This window comes from Piliocolobus tephrosceles, chromosome 3 (assembly GCF_002776525.5).
Source record: "Piliocolobus tephrosceles isolate RC106 chromosome 3, ASM277652v3, whole genome shotgun sequence".
In the NCBI taxonomy this organism is placed as follows: Eukaryota; Metazoa; Chordata; class Mammalia; order Primates; family Cercopithecidae; genus Piliocolobus; species Piliocolobus tephrosceles.
In genome coordinates this window covers 18,852,110-18,865,861 of record NC_045436.1, presented here as the reverse complement: position 1 = coordinate 18,865,861, position 13,752 = coordinate 18,852,110, and the positions used below count along the sequence as shown (strand labels likewise).

The window sequence follows — 13,752 nt, the reverse complement described above, 5'->3', positions numbered from 1 at the left end:
TACAAAAGGAATAAAACCTTTCTTCTATGTATGAGATGTAAACATGATTAATAGAACTTTCAAGTGAACAGATCATTAGGCAAATTGATCATTAATTAACTGGCATTAAGCAAATTTGTTTTAGGTGGACTTGCTTTCTTCTAATTCAATATGTCTGAAACCAATGCAGATATTTTTATTTGAGCTCAGTTTCAAAAGTAGCACAAAATGTCTTTGTAAGTGTTGAGCTTTTTTTCTATATTAAAATAAGGAGGATTGGGTAATAGCCACCAAAATGTCAAGTCAAGTAAGTAATTTAGACTGTCCTTTTCACAAACTCATCTGAAAGATCCATTTCTTCATAAAATGAAATTTAACACATGGGGTATTTTGAGATAATTTTTGACAAGCCATGTTTCCAAGTCTACATAATTTTTTAAAGCATAATAATGTATTTTCTCATCAAAATGTCATTGAAATTTAGAATCTCAGCAAAACATGTGTGAAATACTTTGTAATATACACTATTCTTAAGAAGAATGATATATTTCTACTTTGTCCTATACAATTTAACTATTTTCAAATAGATTGGCCCCATTTACGTGCATTAATTTAATTTGGTTTTGAGACATTTGTGGTATAATTATAGTTAGGTCTTATTTTCCTCATTAGTGTAAACACAAAGTTCTTATTTTAACAAACCAAAAACAGACCACCCACATTGTGGACTTGAAATCTCATTAACACAGTACAGAACTAGAATCCAACATACGATATGAATGTGTATATGTGTGTCTGTGTGTGTGTATGATAGAAAAAGACAGAAAAAGACATAGAGATGGACAGAGAGAAATTGAGACCTGAAATTTTCAGGGATACCTAAATATTCACTCCAGTGATTATGTAGGAGGGAATATAATACTCCTAAATCATGCCGCATTTGTTTTCTACAAGATGCTTTCTCTGAGTTAATTAATTCAAGATATATGTTCTTATTGCCTACTTTCTAACATTTTCACTAAAAGAAACTGATAATTCAATAATGAATAAGTAACAGATCCTTCCAAACTGAATGCTATATAGCTTAATATAAGACAGTGATGAGAAACATGAGAAAAAGAACTCTAAGCACCTGAAACATAGCCTGCTGTGAGTAGATATTCTTCCACTGTTTCTGGAAAATGTTCTATCCACTTGATCTGTCTGCCTTTAATGCTAATCTTTTAAATGCAATGCTCAGTTGGTGTCACTAGGTTCTAATATCTATAATAATATCCAAAGCCATTTTAAACTAATGATTTTATAAAGTCAGAAGAAATGATCCATGGAAAATATCACAAATTACGATATGAAATAAGAATTTTATACAGTTAATTTGATTTAAATTATGTGTTTAGAAAGCTGTATCTATTATATTTCCTCACTAAGAATTGCTACAGTTGCTATGAAAGGTATTGCTATTCTGTCCTGCTCCTGTTTGATTACTCTGCTTTTAATATTTTCTTCAAGAGACCTGTGTTTGGATGATCTGCTTGAGGCTGCTAAGAAAATTCCCAAGGAATAAACAATGACAGACGAAGATTTAACTTTTCCTTTTTGCTCATGAGTTGTTCGAAAAACTAGTTCTTTGCATCATTACTTTCTATTCTCCAAAATAATGTAACATTAAAATATAAAATCATACACATTTAAAGGAATAAAACTTCACAGAGATTAATTTTTATCTATAGGCCGAGTAAAGCTAAAATTGTAGAGAAAAATACAGCTAGTCAAACCCATAAGGCAACGTAAAGTGTTCAATCTGTTTTTACTGAAGGATATAAAGGGAATGGTGCTTCCCAAACAATGAGATTTGAAAGAATTTTGAGGAAAAGATTGATTTTCACACTCAGTGTTTGCAAATGGCCTTTTGGAAGACAGAAATCAAGCCACATCAAATCACAATATAACAAGACAACCGAAATGTAGCTGCCACCACAGGACATCATGAAAACCCTCCAAGGGTAGTGTGATGCCTCCAGCTTTGTTATTTTTGTTTAGGATTGTCTTGGCTATATGGGATCTTTTTTTGGGTTCCATAAGAATTTTAAAGGTGTTTTCTATTTGTGTAAAGAATGTCCATGGTGGTTAACATAATATTCAACATTAATATTTCACATTAATTTCATAATATTTTCATGGAAAATATCACAAATTACAATATGAAATAAGAATTACATTCAGTTAATTTGATTTAAATTATGTATTTAGAAAGCTGTATCTATTATAGTTCCTAAGAATCGCTAGCAATAAATTGCTAATAATAAAATTAATAACATAATAAAAAAATGGCATTGAATTGATAAATTATTTGGGCATTATAGGCATTTTCATGATATTGATTCTTCATATATGAATCATTCCACGACCATGGAATGTTTTTTTCATTTGTTTGTTGCCTCTCTGATTTCCATGAGCAGTGGTTTGTGGTTCTCCTTGAAGATGTCCTTTACTTCCCTTGTTAGCTGTATTCCTAGGTATTTTATTTTCTTTGTAGCAATTCTGAATGGGAGTTAATTCATGATTTGGCTCTCTGCTTATCTGCTGTTGGTGTGTAGGAATGCTAGCAATTTTTGCACATTGATTTTTGTATCCTGAGACAGCTTAAGTTGCTTATCAGCTTAAGAAGCTTTTGGGCTGAGAGGATGTGTAGGGTTTTCTAGATATAGGATCATGTCATCTACAAAGAAAGATAATTTGACTTCCTCTCTTCTTATTTGAATACCCTTTATTGATTTATTTTTTATCTTGCCTGATTTCCCTGGCCAGAACTTCCAATACTATGTTGAATAGGAGTGGTGAGAGATGGCATCCTTCTATTCTGGTGATTTTCAAGGGGAATGCTTAGAGCATTCATGCTACCTGACTTCAAACTATACTACAAGGCTGCAGTAACCAAAACAGCATGGTACGAGTACAAAAACAGACACATAGACCAATGGAAAACAATCGAGAACTCAGAAATAAGACCACATACCTACAACAATCTGATCTTTGACAAACCTGACAAAAATAAGCAACGGGGAAAGCATTTTCTATTTAATAAATGGTGCTGAGAGAACTGGCTAGCCATATGCAGAAAATTGAAACTAGACCCCTTCCTTACACCTTTTACACAAATTATGTCAAGATGGATTAAAGACTTAAATGTAAAATTCAAAACTATAAAAACCCTGGAAGAAAATCTAGGTAATACCATTCAGGACATAGGCACAGGCAAAGACTTCATGATGAAAATAACAAAAGCAGTTACCACAAAATCAAAAAGTGACAAATGGCATCTAATTAAACTAAAGAGCTTCTGCACAGCAACAGAAACTATCATCAAGGTCAACAGATAACCTACAGAATGGAATAAAATGTTTACAATCTATTCTTCTGAGCAATGTCTAATATCCAGAGTATACAAGAAACTTAAACAAGTTTTTAAGAAAAAGAAAACAGCCCCATTAAAAAGTGGGCAAAAGACATGAAAATACTTCTCAAAAGAAGATGTTTATATGGTCAATAAACATATGAAAAAGAGTTCAACATCACTCATCATTAGAGAAATGCAAGTCAAAACCACAATGAGATACCATTTCATTCCAGTGAGAATGGTGATTATTAAAAGTTAGGGAACAACAGATGATGGCAAAGATGAGGAGAAAAAGGACTGCTTTTCCACTGTTGGTGGGAAGGCAAATTAGTTCAACCATTGTGGAAAGCAGTGTGGCAATTTCTCAGAGATCTAGAAGCAGAAATAACATTTTATCCAGCAATCACACTATTATGGCATATACCCAAAGGAATATAAATCATTCTACTACAAAGATAGGTGCATACATATGTTCATTGCAGCACTAGTCCCAATAGGAAAGACACAGAATCAATCCAAATGCCTATCAATGATAGACTGGATAAAGAAAATGTGGTACATACACACCATGGATTACTATGCACCCATAAAAAGGAACAGGATCATATCCTTTTGCAGGCACATGGATTGAGCTGAAAGCCATTATCCTCAGCAAACTAACATAGAAACAGAAAACTAAACACCACATATTCTCATTTGTAAGTGGGAGCTGAATGATGAGAACACATGGATGCATTGGGGGATCAACACACAGTGGGGCCTGTCGGGTGGGGCAGGGGGAGGAAGAGCATCAGGAAGAATAGCTAATGGATGGTGAGCTTAATACCTAGGTGATGAGTTGATCTTATAGCAAACCATCATGGCACACATTTGCCTATGTAACAATCCTGCGTATCCTGTACATGTACCCTAGAACTTAAAATAAAAGCTGAGGAAAAAAAATGTAGTAAGCTAGAATGATAAGGTCAGTTATAAAATCAATATATTCTTTAAAAAAAGAAAACTTCCAAGGACCTTATTTTCTCCTAAATCCTCCCCATTAACCAACCACTAAATTAATCTCAAGATTTGATATGAAAAACAATAAATGAATTTTCCCTGGCTTTTAAACAGAATTTCCCTGGAATATGAATGACATAGGGAAATTTATAGAAAAGACTATGACAAGTAAAGCATGAAAAAAAATTAAAACCCAGAGAAAAGTACTTAATTGTATCCGTATGATTAAAATACATCTGATGAAAACATATCACGCTTATCACGTTTACAACTAGCATATGACGTTTCTGTCAACTAAATTGTGAACTCCAGGAGATTTTATGTTTTTTAATTTCTTAAATGTTTAAGCATATTACAATGCCTTAAACACTATTTGAGAGTCAGCAAATAACTGTTGAATGAAAAAGCAAATTAATGTTAAAAAGATTCATGGTTTAAAAGTTGCTAATATTAAAACTTTTCTATCAATTCAACTGGAAATGAATTCAGCTGATGCTTGAGTATGTACCCAGCAGTCTTAATTCTACACATACATTTACCAATCTAGAATCTAATGTGTCCAAAGTACTACAATAATTAAACAACAAATATAACTATAAAATAAATAGACAAGGCCTGTTCTCTTATGGAGTTTACAATTTATCAGAAAAAATAATATCCCTGGTCACTCCAAAAAAAAAAATATGATTAAGATGGAGCTAGCAAAATGTATTGAGAATGGAAATAATAGGAAGACTTAATACAACTTTAGCTGAAATCTAATGGATGAATTGGATTTAGCCATTTGCAACTGTAGAGAAAGAGTTTGTATAGCAATTGGATAAAATATATATATAAAGACTTGGATTGGGGGAAGGGCTTGATTAATCTCAGGAACTGAAAAAATATATTACAAATGGAATATGGGGACAGGCATAGCAAAACAAGGGATTGACTGACAAAATACTGAAGAATTAAATGGAAAATAATGTTGTAAGACAAGATCACTCGTTTGGTTTTTATTCCACAGGCAATGAGAATCTGCTAGAGTTTTATTTTAAATATACTGGCATTTTGTTAAGATTATTTTGACTGCAGCGTGGAGATTGAATTAGAGATGAAAGGCCAAATATGAAGCTTAACTTCTGCTTTATTCCCCATTTGTATCTTGCGTTAGTATCACTGTAGATATTAACTACAGAAACCATATTTACAAAATCAGTGAAAGTTCTGTTAAAATCTTTGGCATCAAATAAGAAAATCTAAACAAAATTTTAATAAAAAAAGTTATTTCATATCTCGGCCAAAAAGAAAAAAAGAGTAAACAAGAGAGAGAGGAAAAAGAAAAGAAATTGTATTAAATATTACATACAAGTACTTTAGCCTCACTGACATATATTAAAATTTAAAGAGTTAAAATAATACACATAAATCATGTTTATATATTTTACAAATAACACATTATTCCTAATACTTTTGTTGTCAACGCATGAACATTCAACAACCATTTACATAAAATACATATATAATTGCCATGCTTCAATTGCTGTTAATAAATCCTCAGTCTTTCTGATGGGTGAAATTAGCATAAGTATCTCATTACAATGTGGGAAATTTTCTACTAAACAAACCAAATTATTTTGCAAAGATCATTTAACAGCTGTCAAATGAAAATGACTTTTGGTTAAAATCAGTGGATATCTGATTCAGACTAATAATATACAGGTTAAATGTATGTAAGTGACTCATCAGAGCCCAAAATCTCTCTACCATTTAAACAAAGTTTTCAGGCAAGACAGGGCTCATGATAATTCTTTCCATATCATTAGCAAAACTATTGTGCAATGTTTTAGGTTAACAGACTCTGCATATCCAAAAGGCATGTAAATTTCCTGATGAATAATATATAGAATGATGCAAAAGTGTGGCACTGACTTCTGATGATTTATATGCACTTCTTGAAGATGATTTTAATAAGCCATAGATAAAAGATATATACTGTATGTTGATTTGCTAATTAAAAAAATTGACATTTTGTGATTAATTTTCACATTTTATTCACATTGAAAAAGTTATAAACACATCAGAGATAGTAAGTAATAAAAGAAAGAAAACAAAGGACAATGTAATAAATGTATCTACAAATATGTAAATTTTTGTATGTAAAATAGATCTCTATAACTTTGTTTTATAAACTAATCTGTGATTTGATAAAGGCAGTTGACATATGTACTTTGTCATCTTAGCCATTTCTTCTATTTGTATTCTTTCTCCTTACCCCCTTCTATTCTTCCTCTTCATCTTTCTTTTTCTACTATTCTGTAACAACTACTATCCATTATTATAATAATGACAGCAATCCTTCAATGATTTACTTGGTATTTACTGTAAGCCTGGAACTCTGCTAAGCTAATGACATTAGATAAGCTTATTTAATTCTCACAATAAATTTATGAGGTAAGAATTATTATTTTAATTTTGCATTGAAGTATCTGTCTAAAATAATTTAAATAGGTTTTCCAAGGTCACATAGCTAAAACATACAGGGTTGGTCTTGATATCTAATTCTATCTGATTCCAGAGTTTATGATCTTAGTTGCTTTACTATTTTGCCTTCATCTGGCAAAATAGTTTAATTAAGGCCAAGACTGAACAAATGAATAGAGATAGTGAATGCACTCAAGAGTACAAGGAAAAAAGAAATAAAATTTTAAAAATAACTCATGAGTTTTCTGTATGGTTTGTTTGTTCATTTAATTTTTCTTTTATTGGCAGCTTATCACCTCAGAAATGAGAGGAAGTATTAGAATAACAACATCAACAAAATGTTCTTATTTAGGAAATATATCCCTCTGACAAACCAGAGAGGAATTAGACGGAGAAAGGATATTCATAGCTGCTGTCTGGTACCTCTTTTTTTTTTTTTTTTTTTTTTTTTTAGTAGCGATAGGGTTTCACCATGTTGGCTAGGATGGTCTCGATCTCTTATTTTTTTTTCTACTTAATGTATATATATTTTTAAAAAATCCATGGGGTTGGTTAAAATGCCATTTTAGAACAAAGCAATAAAAGTCCTTCCTTTGTTTTACTCATAACGTTCCAAAAAGGTTAGCAAGGTAATTACTTAAGAGAACTTGTAAACTTTAAGCTTTCTTTTATTATTATTACTTTCTTTTTAAAAATTATTATTATACTTTAAGTTCTAGGGTACATGTGCATAACGTGCAGGTTTGTTACATATGTATACTTGTGCCATGTTGGTGTGCTGCACCCATCAACTCGTCAGCACCCATCAACTAGTCATTTACATCAGGTATAACTACCAATGCAATCCCTCCCCTCTCCCCCGTCCCATAATAGGCCCCAGTGTGTGATGTTCCCCTTCCCGAGTCCAAGTGATTTCATTGTTCAGTTCCCACCTACGAGTGAGAACATGCGGTGTTTGGTTTTCTGTTCTTGCGATAGTTTGCTGAGAATGATGGTTTCCAGCTGCAAGGTCTCGACCTCTTGACCTTGTGATCGGCCTGCCTCATTCTTCCAAAGACTGGTGCCCTTTTAGTACACCCAGCACTTCCTATTTCCTTGCATCACAGCTCAGGATTTGGAATGGAAAGACAGACTCTCTAATAGAAAAGACATCATAATTTGAAGGATTCCAAGAACATCACGGCTAGTGGACCACTGGTCATTGATTGTAGGAGGGTATCATAGTCAGTGACCCCACACTTTTCACATGGCGCCGTATCCAATATAGCAGACATACTTCTATAACAGGATAGCCATGACTAATGGATAACAGGATAGCCGTGACTAATGGATAACAGGATAGCCATGACTAGTGGAAACCCAAGAGAGAAACTTCCCTGTACACTGTGATATGGTGGGAAGAAAGTGACCAGATTCCCCTAGCCACCTGGAAGTGCTTATGGACAAGTGCAAAGAAGAAACCTGGATAGAAATCTGGATGTTGCATTCCGGTGCATTCTATAGCTCCAGAGTGTGGCAAATATCAACTTTCTAAAATCCAAAGAAAACAGAGATCCAGTGACACCACAGAACACACCAGCACAGGATGCTCAAGAGCAGACCAGACGAGCCACACATTGGCAGACAGTTTAAAGCATGCAGTAAAAGACCAGAACTATAGAGAATCCCAATATAGGCATAAATTACTTTGCTCCTGAAGACAGATAACATCATGGAAAGAGAGAGAGAGAGGAGATAAGGCCATTTGAGAGAGGACAGAAAAAGCTCTAACAGGAAGTCGAAACTTTAAAAATAATTTAGTATTTACCCCAATACCTGAATTAATCCGAAACAGATTATTTGAAAGAGGAAACAAAGAGTTATCTTTAACTCACTGGTATCCCTCTTCTCTCAGGGGTCCATAGGTAATACACTGTTTCTGTTATCTCATGTATTTTGGAGAGCTGCCTCTTTTGTGTCTTGCCTGACCAAGACCTAAACCTAACTACTGTCCCAGTTGGGACTGTCTTAGAAAGTGGCTGTCTTTGTAGGAACAAACTGGATTCAGGTCCGACAAGAGTTACAAGGACATCTGCCAATATAAACAAGTTTCCTGTGAGAGAACATCTGTCACAGATCGGACATTTAGGTTAAAGAAGTATCCTGTGAAAGGCTTATTGTAAACATCCAAAACAAAATTCCTTCGATTCTTGGTCATGTCAGAGCTACTGCTTATGAACACTCTCTGGAGAGAAACCTCGAGACAAAACTAGAAAAAACTACAGATATTCTAGAAAATTTAAAATTACTTGCAGAAAAACAAAAGAAAAATAAGTAGTTGTGTATCTTTGGATAGTATTGCATTAATCTTGACCAATCTAACAGGAAAACAGCCACTCCCACTAGCTTAATATTCTAAACACTAGAGTAATTTCACTTAACTTTAATAAATAGTGGGCCATTATTATTTAAAATAATTATGTGTGTTCCTCTTTAACAAGAGTAAAGCAAAAAGTCAATTAAAAATCAAATTAATCAATAAAATAAAAAATACAGTCATTTTCACCCATCTACATAAAATGACTTAGATCATTTTTTATTCTATTTATTTTCAAGTATAATATTCTAAAATGAGCATACGCCTAAAGATATAAATTAAAAATGTCAGTCATCCCAGGAATAAGACCCTTACTTTCTCCAAAAATTTTTTTTTAACTCTTCGCTGCTTATTAAAGCTTTCATCAGAGGAAGAAAAAAAGATGAAACTATTGCAGGTGACATTATAAAATCAATCAAATGAGTGAGTTATTTCCACATTTCCTGTTTAAAAAAATTAAAGAAATGAGAGATTTACAGATAATTCATGTGCGGAGTCGTCTCTAATTCACACTTGGTTTTATCAATTTATATACAATGGAATCCTGTAGATAATATCTCTTGATTAGTATTCTAAGTTTAATGGCCAAACAGATTTTATATGTAGAAAAGAGATAAAATTAATTGAGACAATACATTGGATAAAATTATACTTGGCATTGAAGGACAGCTAAAATGTGGTTATCACAGAAAATAAGAACATTTATACCACCAGAAACACTCATGGAGGTATTGGTACAAGGAGTTTATTAAACATGTTAAATATCTAAACAAAACTAAGTAAGATAGATTAAGAAAAGATTCTCTAATATATTAAGAATCCATCTTAGCTAGCATATTAGCCCTGCCTACTTTCTTAAAATCTCTCCCTATTGTTATAACAAAACAATGGTTAGTAATCAATTTTTAAAATAAATGAAAGAAAAACGGAAAGCAAAACGACCATTTAACGTGATTCTCCACTGCTCAGGCACTGTATCTGCCAGGTTCAGCTCTTTTCCATCCTCTCCATTCATCTTTCTGAGGTACTGGGAACTAAAACTGAAATAAGGGAAAATAGCAAGAAGTCTTTGGCCTGGTATTATTCCACCTCATCAGAATTGGCAGAGGTCTTATAGTTTATACACTATGATTGTGGGAATGCGTATGGGGATGGGATGCAGTGGGGGACTACAAAAATATATCTTCTTATGTAAAAGAGGATTATGGATACTCTTTTTTTTTTATCTTGGTGATCGGGGAAATACAGCTTTCTGCATGTACATAGAAATTTCTAATTCTAGTGGCAGTGTGGAACACATGCACTAAAGATCGCTAGCTAAATCCTGAAGAAAATTCACTTTGTAATGAATTTTTGGACTTACTCTTTATCATTGTCAATAACAAACCTCATATACAAACTTTGAATGCAAATGTCCCAGTTCACACAAAGATCCTGAAATTAATTCTTAAACTAGCAGCAAGTTTGAACAGCTTACTTTTACATTTCATGTTGAAACACAAACCTTGAAAGCAAAATTGTCCCGTAGGTGTCTAGTAGTGCCAAGTTTGTGATAATACGTTTATCGCACATCAAATTTCATTCTGGAAAAAAAAAAACCCACAATTCTGCTTCTCTGAATTTCTATGGAGTCAAATTTTAAAAAAAATTAGCTCATAATCAAGGATTACTAAAAGATAAGGAAATGAGCTACTATGAATCAAAGTCAGTATAAGCATCAAATGTATTTGGACTACAAAAGATTTTATATATTAGAATTATTTGACACATAATATAGAATACTACATCTGAACTGAACAGCATAGTTAATTTCACAAAAAAGTATTAATCAGGAAATTGTTTTCAAACAGACAACAAAGAATTTTTAACAGGAAAATATGTCTTTTACTCTTAAAAATTGAACGATGAAATTTTTTCTCAGCAGCTAATTAGAGAATCATGAGAGAATTAGTGGACTCAAATTAGATTTTAGTATGGCTGGGTGCTCTGGCTCCTGCCTGTAATCCCAGCACTTTGGGGGAGGCCGAGGCAGGTGAATCACTAGTCAGGAGTTCAAGACCAGCTTGGCCAAGATGCTGAAACCCGTCTCTACTAAAAATACAAAAAAAATTAGCCAGGCGTGGTGATGGGCACCTGTAATCCCATCTACTCGGGATGCTGAGGCAGAGAATTGCTTGAACCTGGGAGGCAGAAGTTGCAGTGAGCCGAGATCACGCCATTGCACTCCAGCCTGGGCAACAGAGAGAGACTCCGTCTAGAAAATAAATAAATAAATAAATAAATAAATAAATAAAATAAAATAAAATTAGATCTGTAGACAATAATCATGGAAAAGGGAAATTTAAAAAGTTAAATATTTGAAAGAAAAAGTAAGTAATAGGATAGCTAAAATGAAAAGTTATAACATATGTCTACTTTAAATTCCAAGAAGATGAGTTACAGAATATTTTGGAGAAATAATACAGGTAAAAATAATAGCTACTAATTTTAGAGTTGATAAAAGAGTGACCCCATAGATACAGCAAGTTCAATATATACTTACCAGGCTAAGTAAAATAAATAAATAAATAAATAAATAAATGAATAAATAAATATATGTACATTGGAGTGAAATGCCCTATCACCAGGGATATAGACAAAGTTTTAAAAGCAGATGGCAAGGACAGATAGAAAATTTACAAATCAATGAATGGTTGACAGGATACTTCTCTGAAGCAAAAACAAAAATATCTTAAGATGCTTAAAGAAACAGGTGTCAGCTGAGGACTGGGTATACAGCAGATATATCTTTATTAGTATATACTAGTATATACTAATACCCGTTTTATATAGTAGTATATAAAATACCAGTATATTTATTTGCTAGTATATATATTTAACATATATTTATGTACTAGTATATAATTTCTATTTTATATACTAGTACAAAATAGAAAGCAAATATGAGTAAAAACAAAGCAAAAGAAAAACTTTGAAAAAGCTTATTACTAACATATCTTTGCTAAACCAACTTCTAATTTCTCAGACAAGATGAGAAATTACCTTAGAAGTAAATCCCAAAATGGAAACAAACAATAAATAAGCAAAAAGATAATGAAACAGTTAATGTGTAGATAAATCTGAACAAACAGTATTTTATTAAATGTTATGCAGATAATTTCTAAATTAAGGTATTAAATAGAAATTAGCCTTAAAACATTGGAGATTATTAGGTTATTAAGGAGGAACAGAATTATCAGAATTAAGTGTTCTAGTGTCCTTATATATAACAGAGAGGGATTAAAATATTGCTTTGCATTTAATAACTTGAGTTTGCAAATGAAAAATTTAATGGCAAAAATGGAAAGAATAGAAATAATGTTCTAAATAGCAAAGGAGAAAATACTTAGTAAGAAAAAAAACTAACAAATAGAAAAACTCATCAAATAAGCAAGCCAGGAAGGAAAAGAAACATTTAAATTGAGACAAATAGAAGTTTAAAAGTAAAATGGTAAAAATCAGGCCAAATATATCCTAATAAACAGAAATAGACAAAAACAAAGTGAGAGCTTCTACAATTTCATTTAAAATTGTATTTTGTGTCACATGAAAGGAGAGAAGGTTAGCATTCCCCTGGTCAACCCTAGAAGAGGCTCTTGAGCCTATCTTGGGTCTTGAATATTGTATAGCTTAAGAAAAAACACTTAACTTCTCTGAGCCTCAATTTTTTCACAACTTGAGGTGTTTCTAAGCAGTACTTCAAGTATCAAATAAAGTAATAACTTAAAAAAATAAAATGAGCTCTTAAAATATAAAGAATCACTCTTATGATATATTCCCTAAAGAAAAAGTATTTTCCTACAACATAAATGGAAATGCACTAATAGTTTATATGTTAAAAATATACATATGAATTAATAGATGTGTAAGCAGTACACTGTAACTAACTGCAGTTTGAGGTATTCAATAACACAATAAAATTTGTCTGTGGATCTTTAAATAAATAAATTATATTTTTACAAACGATATTTACATCTAAAATATAAAGATGGGCCAAAGACAGAGGATGGCAAAGTTTTTCTGTAAACGGTCAAATAATAAATATATTTGGCTTTATGGGCCACGTGATTTCAGTAGCAACTATTCAACTTGGTTGCTGGAGCATGAAAGCAGACATAGGCCATATACACATGAATGAGCATGGCTATGTCTCAATAATATTTCACTTAAAACACAGGAAATGGGCCAAAATTGGCCTGCAGACCACAGTTGACAACCTCTAACCTAAGATATAGAGATAAATTTTCACAATAATGGAGGGAAAACATATTAGCCAAAAGAAAGCTCAAGATAGAAAGGAATCTATTCTTATGATAAAATTTTAAAACCACAAGGAATATACATTTATATATTTGAACATACCTAATAGACTAGCCTTAAACAGCATATTTCAATAACTTAAAAGATACATATTATTACACACTTTAACACCTCTACAATAAGGATGAATTTCAATATCTATGGCACTTCATAATTGCTTGCGATCAGGCAGCAATCATGACAAAGATGTCATTGT

At 32.3% G+C, this 13,752-nt stretch overlaps 1 non-coding gene across 1 annotated transcript; it reads left to right on the top strand.

Annotated features, from left to right (window-relative positions):
* The first annotated feature begins 12,775 nt into the window (after positions 1-12,775).
* Positions 12,776-12,906, top strand: LOC111554272. The gene has a single exon (XR_002735196.1). It is a non-coding gene; the product is annotated as a U6atac minor spliceosomal RNA (small nuclear RNA).
* Positions 12,907-13,752: the final 846 nt, after the last annotated feature.